We start from the raw sequence: 8,896 nt of genomic DNA on the forward strand, positions 1-8,896 counted from the left end.
AATTTTAAAACTCTAAGCAATGATACAAATAAATATTATAAACACTTTATTTCAATATTGGAAGCAAGTTTAAAAGATTCTCAAAACCTAGAAACATGACTATATGGAAATGTTAAAATACACATCTCCTCAGCCATAACAAGTCTGTACATGGGCTTATTAGCTATTGTTTGAATTATACTATAGTATTCATGGTTTACTATAATAGTGTACTAGAGTAAGTATACTATAGTATCCTTGAGGAAATGTTCTATTATAGCAGATTAAGTATAATATTATATATTTGAAAGTAATTTACTATTTATGTTGAGCATAGTAATTTTAATATAGGAAACTTGGAATTTACATAAAAGTTTTAGATAATTCATTCAAAAAACTTATTATTAAGAGTCTATTTGTGCCAGGCACTGTGTTAAATGATGAAAATAGTGAGTATTAATCAGGCTTATTTCTCCACTTATGAAGCTCATAAACAAGAGTATATTAAAGAATATGGAAAATTATGTTTGCTCCATAACTCAAAGTTTAGCAAAAATAAGTAATTGGTGTATTTGAATATCTGAGTACATGACTACCATTAAAATTTGGAAATTGATAGTGGCGTTTACTGCACAGTTATAAATCTCATAAAGCTACTTAGACCAGACTTTGGTCAATGAGGATCCTGCATGGCTTGGTGTTCTGGTATTTACTATATACTGGAATATATAATAGTAAAAATTTGATGAAATGTTCCTCTCTCAGATGAGTTGGTTCTGAGAAGAGACACATATTTGCACATACAGTCCTGTCAGTCTGATGCTTAGGTATCTTATCTAAATGAGCTCTGATTGAGATTTTAGAATATCTGAAGTAACTTAGTCTTTAAAATTGTATTTTTTTTAAGATTTATTTATTTATGCATACAGAACTAGGGTATAGGCTAGAGGTGCAGGGGTGTGAGAGGATTCACCAGAGACAGAGTAGGGAGCAGAACAGGCAGATCGGCAAAATACACTGCTGAGGGGAGCAGTGGGCAAGACAGAATAGGTCTGCCGCGCCATGTGGGTCACCTCTAGGGTGGGGTTTGAACTTGCACTAAAGTGGCTACAGCTAGCTTGCAGTGCTTGCTGCACCTTAACCCTCTGCACCACCAGGAAGGGAGCAGTGGGTGCAAGACTTAACACCTTGTGCCACCAGGGAGGACACAGATAATATTGTTAACACTATATGCTAATCTAGAAACTGTTCATATTTAGGTAATATTTAATAAATTCCCAAGTAGATGGGCAGCTTATTTTTTCCTGGACCAGAAATATAGATTTTTGCCTATTATCATTTTATAATTCTTCTTAAAATGATTCTCCTTCATTAAACTAATTAATACATCCATTACCTCACATGCTTTCCTTTGTGTGTGAGAACATTTAAATTCTACTCTTTGCAATGCCATTATACCGTACAGTGTTATCAGCTATATTCACCATGTTATACGTTAGATTTTCATTTTGTATCATATTCGATAACTCATTTTGAAAATGAATATAGACATACAAAAAACCTAACTTTAACATAAGCAAAGGAAGATAAGATTTAGGTAAAACTTTATTATGATCAAAGTGATTTATATTCTGCAATCAAGGAGACTAAGTAAAGATTACAGATTCAGATTGATTCAACTTCCACATCTACTTCAATTCCAGGGTGTAATTGTTAGGTGCATTGTAACTCCCCCAACACCCACATACTTAATTCTCTTAAGTATACTCATGAATGTTACAAACTCCTAGCATATTATAGCTCCCTCTTTTGTTATTAAATCACAGGATCATGGTATAATAGAAGGGAAAAAAAAAAAACAGGCTTTACTAAAAAAAGATGTTTAAAACACTAGTTTGAGAAATACAAAATAGATGCCTACATCTCACCACAACAAAGCACAAAAACTCAAAGCTGCAGTAGTAAAGTGAAGTAGTAAAAAAATAACAGAAACTATAAAGGTCTGGACCATAAAATATCCTTGTTTCATATTTCATATTTCTTCAAGATAACTGGCAAGCTTCACTGGTAATAGGCCTATAAAACCGGAAGTGAGTTATTGGAATTTATTTTAATAGATAGAACTTAAAAATCATTGTCAAAAGAATTCTGTTATTTCCCACAAGTGATTCTGCAGAGTAACACAAATGGAAGACCCTCAGCTGCCTGTTCCAGTTATGTAGGGAAAACAAGGTGCTATCTTAGAACATTTTTGACAGATCTCCAGCTGAAACCCAACTCACTTACTAGTATAAATGAGTTTATGGTGCTCACTTATTGTACCCTTTACTCACTGATATTCTGAACTGCTGGGTGCTGGGAAACAGTAGTCAAACACACCACCTTGTTTTTGACTAATACAATAGAAACTGCACCTTTAATCCAACCTCTGTACCTGAGAGGCTTTATTTCCATTCCCAGGGAAGCCGAGAGTGCCTGACTACAGGAAGACAGTTTACTTTATTTTGCTAAATCTCAGTTTTTAGTTAGTAGTCAATATGGCTCAGATTGGAGTTATTACAAAGTTTATTTATACTAATGTTTTGACCATGATTCAAAAGGTTATTGATGCTATAGAGAATGGTTTTCTCTGACATGCCAAAAACATGAACTATTTTTAGCTGAAAAACATTGTGATTTTTTTCTAATAAACTGTCTCCATATGTATACAAATTTTGTTTCTGATGCTCTTTTATAATTTGTATTAATTTTATACTGTCATATATACTTTATAGTGAGTTTATTTTATACTATCATATATACTTTATAGTGAGTTTATAGCAAGTTATATTATAACATTTGGAAATATAATTGGGCAGTTCTCCCTTATTAAAATATTTTTAGTTTTCCAGATCTTCCTTTCAAATAAAATTAATTTCTTAAGGTTTCAAGATAGTCCCCATTTGGGTAATAATTGAAATATATATTATTTGATTGAACCCTTCCCCTCTTCTTCAGATTCACACATAATCATCTATATTTTCATCTGGAAATTTAAAATGTGCATCTCATACTTCTCTTGTCTCATATTAAAATTTTGTTTTAGTCTTTACCTTCTTAGTTAATGGTAATACCCTATGTGAATTCACATCAAAGCTTTGGTTTTGCACTTAATTCACTGTTTCCCTCCCATCAAAGACCTAGTGTCAGGACTTTTGCTTTCATGGATGCCCAGAAAATAATCACTGATCACAAATGATGTGACTGCAGTCTGGCCTATGCCACCTTTGTGCTGTACCAGGACAGTGGTGTCACCTTACAACTGCTCATCCTCCCCTTAGTGTGATCTCTACAGGAGGAGAGTTATCCTTGTCAAAAATAAAGACTAGGTCGCTCAAAGTCCACCAGTGATTTCTACCCTCTCTAAGCAAAACAAAATTGCAATGAGAAAATCAGTACTCCATTGAATGCATCTATTATTCTGTCCTTTGCTCACTCCATTTCAGCTGTATAAGCCTTCTTACATGCTCTCAATTCAGTGACACTGTATTGTTCCCCTCTGCATAGAAGTTTCTTTACTCAGATGCCATATAGCTTGCTCTTTACCAACTCCAGGTCTACATTTAAATGTCAACTTTTCTTTGAAACCTTTCTGGATCACCCTACATGCTATTTCTACACCATTTCAATTTGCTTTTTCTGATTTATTTTCTCTGAAGTATTTTACCATCATTTAACATAGTAATATATTTTATTTATTTTCTGTATCCAGCCTCTACCACCACTGCTTTCTCAGTGCAAGGACTGGTAAAAATTAGTAATTCTCAAATAAATGAATGGGGAACCACATACAAGATCTGACATTTTTGTGATATTAAGTCCTGGCAAGCAGGAATACAATTTTTTAAAAATTTCAGGTTCTATTTCATGCCCTTCAAAACAGTGTACAAGTCTCATTAAAAGAGCACTATCTCTCTCTTGAATAGATTGTTCCACTATTATTTTAGTTTCAATTGCATTTAATGAATTTTTAATGTAAATGGGTTACATAATTGTAAATGGGCTACTTTTCATTTTAACTATTTATAGTTATTCTAAGAAACTATTAACATTTTACATTGTTCTCATATTTAGCCAGTAAAACAAATTATTTTATTAGTTATACTACTTTGTGACTTGCTTATAAGACGTCTATAGAATTATATCATTTTACTCATCATCTTTACAGATTTAGATATTATTTCAAGGTTTCTCACTATTTAGACAAAAATCTAGTATTAACCTGATTTCATATTATACTTAATTCCATTATGCACCCTCAACTTCAATCTACTCAGGATCACAATTTTTAGCTAACGTGAAACATGGGATTTACAGTTTCTGCTTAGTAGAAGTTTACCAGTCTTTTCCAAATGCAGAATTAAATCCCTCAATTCCAGAAAGTTTTCTTCTACTAGTGTCTAGTTATTAGTTTTTCACCTATTCATTTTGGTTTTCCTTCTGGAACATCTATTTTCTACAGTTTAGATTTCCAGATCAGTTTTAACTTTGTGTTTTTCCTTCAAGATTCCCATTTCTTTTTATTCTTGCTGTGAGTTGTGGAATTTCACATTCTATATGATATTTAAGATCCACCAATCACAGGCCCTCCCTGGTGGCACAATGGATTAAAGCACAGCACTATGAACTCTGAAGCCACTGCAGCATAAGTTCGATCCCTAGCCAGGGAGCTGACCCACATGAAACAACAGAACTCTCATGACCAGCCCACTGCTCCCCTCAGCAGAGTGTTTCAGTACATCTGTTCTGCTCCCCACACTGTCTCTAGTGAATCCTCTCACCACTACCACCACCCTGCACTTCTGGCCTATACCCCAATTCTGTATGCATATATATATTAAGATCCATAAATCACTATGTGGCAGTGATCCTTCTAATTCCTAGTTTCTCTGTTTACTCTCACATTAAGCATCATAATATATATTCTGGAATATACTTTGTGCTTTACCATATGTATTGGCAATAGTTTAGCTGTTTTCTGATTGTTCATTTTTATCACTGACAACCATTCCAAATTAACACTTGATCTTCCTTCAGCTCTTTAACGTGATCCATAACTTTACTGTCCTCATATGCTCCATCAATATTCAGTTGGATTTATAAAGTAGCAGTTGAGTTATAGAGGGGAGGCATAGAAATTTCTGTCCTTGTGTCTGAGTTGGAAACAAATGAGCAAGTATTACCTTTCTGCTGAAGAATAGACAGGAGGCCTAATGTTGTCTGATGTGCTGTGTGTAAAAGTATTGCAACACTTTCCTGACTAGTGGGACTGAATTTAATGTAGCCCATCACAAAATTATCCTGCACAGCAAAACTTACCTCCCACAAACACACACAAGACTCCCCTAACTCTAGAGATCTTACCAATCTCTGATGTCTGGTTTTACTCAGAGAGCTGCTGATCCATGGTTGATCTTTACCTAGAGAATTTCAAGTCCTCTTCCTAGCTCTTCCTCGATTATTCACACTGGCATAAGAAGAATGAGGTCTATTTGCTACTTACTAAAATCAGTGTCTGCTCTCTGAGCTCATCTGTATAAATGCCCTAAATTCACCAGCATGCTTCCTTTGGTGGTAGTAGGATTCCAGAAAATGAGATGGAAAGCAGAAATAGAGAGACCACCCTCTCAATTTGCTACATTCTCAAGAGCTTGAGGTCTCTGACAATAATGGATTTGAATAAATACTATTAGTTCATATATATTTCCAAGTAACCAATAAGTAGTGAGCTCTAGATTATTATGATAACATTTGCACATCTAATGTGAAAGGACAAGCATCCTCTTGGGCAAAAATGCAGCTTCACACTCTTATTTCTAACTGCAAAAACTTGGTGGGGAGGCACTAGAAACTTTTTTTTATTATTTTCTCATGTGTTTGAAACTTTGGCTTTGATGAGTATGGAGTAAAAATCATACAGGACTAGGAGATGAACATATAGTTTATATCAAAGGAGAGTGCAGAGGCAACAAGAATAAAAACGTTAGATAATTCCTCTAAAAATGACTTCAGGAGAAAAGGATGTCTTATCTTTGTGTCATATAACCTCTCACATGACTTCAATGTTGCTAGCCCTGTCTAGAAGTACAATTTCCAACAGGTAAACTATAATCTCACCAATGTGGTGGGATTTGTACATGTCAGCCAAGGGTCCTATATGGCTTTAGCTGACAAGAACCGCAAAGTAAATGGACATTGTTACTATACTGAAGTGCATATAATTTAAGTTTCTTATTCTATGCTTTACTGCAGCATTATCAAAACTTAACCCTATACTATTTCCCTACTGAGTCATTTTCAATACTTAAGAATATGCTTTCAAGCTGTAACTGCATCAATACCTGTGTTGTACATTCTATCGAGAATAAAAATGCCTTTTTCTTTCCCTCCAGTGCTGTCACAATTCCTGGTATTGAATAGTTTCGATAGCTTATCTTGTAAAATGTAGGTTCAACCTTGGTACCAGTAGGAAATGGAGGAAATCCTTTTTTCATGATCAATGTCATGTTAATGATACCAGTGTTTCTTGTAATTGCGCAGAAAACATTGATTTTTATCTTATGTAATTTAGAAAGTAAAATGAATCATTCATGCTTTGTGATACACATTAGATATCATATTCTATTAAAATGTTATATTTACCAAAGCCTCAATTAATGGTGCCTTTTTTTTTCCAGATTGAGGGCACCTAACTTTTTAGTTTCTCAAGAAATTTGCTATTTGATTTGAATGAAGACTGACACAGTGAAGAGTCGCGATATTACTGTCCCTTATTTCATGTGTGTAACTGACAAGTAACCACTAATTTGCTCTGGTTCACTCAACTAAATTTCATTGTGCTAGCGTATATTTGTTTTCATTTTTTTAAGGTTTATTTTTTTTAATTCATTTATACATACAAAACAGGGCATCCAGGCCAGAGATGTAAGTGAGAGGATTTCCAGAGACAAAGTAGGGAGAACAGACAGATCTACTGAAACACACTGCTGAGGGGAGCAGCAGGCAAGACAGGAGATGATCTTCTCCAGATTGTATCACACTAATGACACAGTGGCTGGTGATAGCTTGATAGTGTTGGTATGATAACCCCTGAGCCACCAGGGAGGCCCCGACTGTTTAAATTTCATATTTTGTCTTCTGGCTAAAAACACTTTATCTTAATCATACTTTATAAACAACATTTAACACAAATTTCTTTGGTAAACCTCCTCCATTTCTCAGTCAGATGTTGGGATTAGATGCAAAGCCACATTCAGTTTCTCACACTACACATGAAATATGTTTATTACAGTAGTTTATCATATATATATATATATTTAGTTGTTGTCAAATGTCAGTGAATCTTTGTTAGCAAATTGAATGTTTTCTCGGTGAATTTTCAGTGCTTCTGCTAATACAGCATACTATATTCAATTAATTTATTATACTAAACAAACTATTATCTAGTTATTTAAGTCACCTGGTAACTAAAAATTACTTTTCTGTTATAATTCTCAAATTTATGTGCAGTCTGTTTCTCTCAACTCAGTCTTCATTTTGACCACTAACATAGTGGTTTGGGGACTTATCAAAAGCTTCATAAATTCTCAAACCCACAATCATATTCCTTTTTACAAGCTAGTCTTCTTAGCTTTAAACTCATTATATCTTTCAAAAAGTGAATTCATGGCATTTTTAAATTTAAGATGATTATTGAGACATAAGTGCTTACTCTCAATTTTTGTTTATTTATTTTTGATTCTCTTTAGCCAGGCTTTTTCTTCAATTCAGCTTTCAACTGATTTGATGATGACTTCTCTCATGGAGGATAATCTGCTTTACTTAAAAACCATTTATTTATATATTAACCGTATCCAAAAACACCTTCATATAAATATTCAGAAAAAATATTTGACCAAATATATCTGGGCACTGTGGCACAGTCAAAGTTAACATACAAAATTAACCATCATATATTTCAGCCAGATTTATACTTTTGTATCACAGGTTCAGTCAGTTCACTCCTACTCTGAACAGAACTCCTAATTAGTCTGGTCATTTTTCCAACTTCATCTAACAGTGGTGTTCCTCCAACTTTAATATCATCTTAATTGAATATTTGAACATTCTCCAATCTACCATAGTATGTAAGTTTTTATGTATATATTTTCTATGTTTTTATGACAGTATGTCCATTTCTTTTGTAACAATGACCACATTTATAAAGTTGCTTCATTTTAGTAATGATTTAATATTATACTCTCAGCTTTCTGAAAACAAAAACAATCTATTGTCATTTTCTTTGGATTTGTCTTTTTACCATGATAAGTACTATTTTGTGCATAGAACACACCTAAAGCAAAACAAAGTTTTGAATGAACAGATGAAATTAAAAGCATGACCAAATGCTCTAGCATATTTTTATGGTCATCTTTATGTGCCAGTGACAAGAAAGAAAAAAAAGCCACAAAAAGATACAAACAAAACAACGAAACGAAAACCTAAATACTAATCACAGTAACAGCAAAATTAACTGATTTCATGATCTAAAGTCTATAAAAATCCCATCTTTTATACTTATTTTCCAGGCATTCATTTTAAATTAATCCCCTGGCATGAAATTTGTCAGTGTAATATCTTACCAAATCCAGATATACAAAATCAATTCAAGCAAAGAGTATAATATATAGGAGCCCACTGCTACTCAAACTTTCTCGACATTCCAACTCTCCCTTCTTGTGTGGCTAGTGCTGAAAAATAAGATTTTAGTGCTTGTAGTATGCTCAGTGCTCAGAGTACACAAAGCTACAGGCAGGAGGAATTCTAGTAAGTGCAAGAAACTAAAGTCTTCTGTAGATGTTAAGCATAAAGGCATCTGAGCAGCTGAAACCTTTAGCAC

Source organism: Condylura cristata, unplaced genomic scaffold, assembly GCF_000260355.1.
Source record: "Condylura cristata isolate star-nosed mole 26May11 unplaced genomic scaffold, ConCri1.0 scaffold00008, whole genome shotgun sequence".
NCBI lineage: Eukaryota > Metazoa > Chordata > Mammalia > Eulipotyphla > Talpidae > Condylura > Condylura cristata.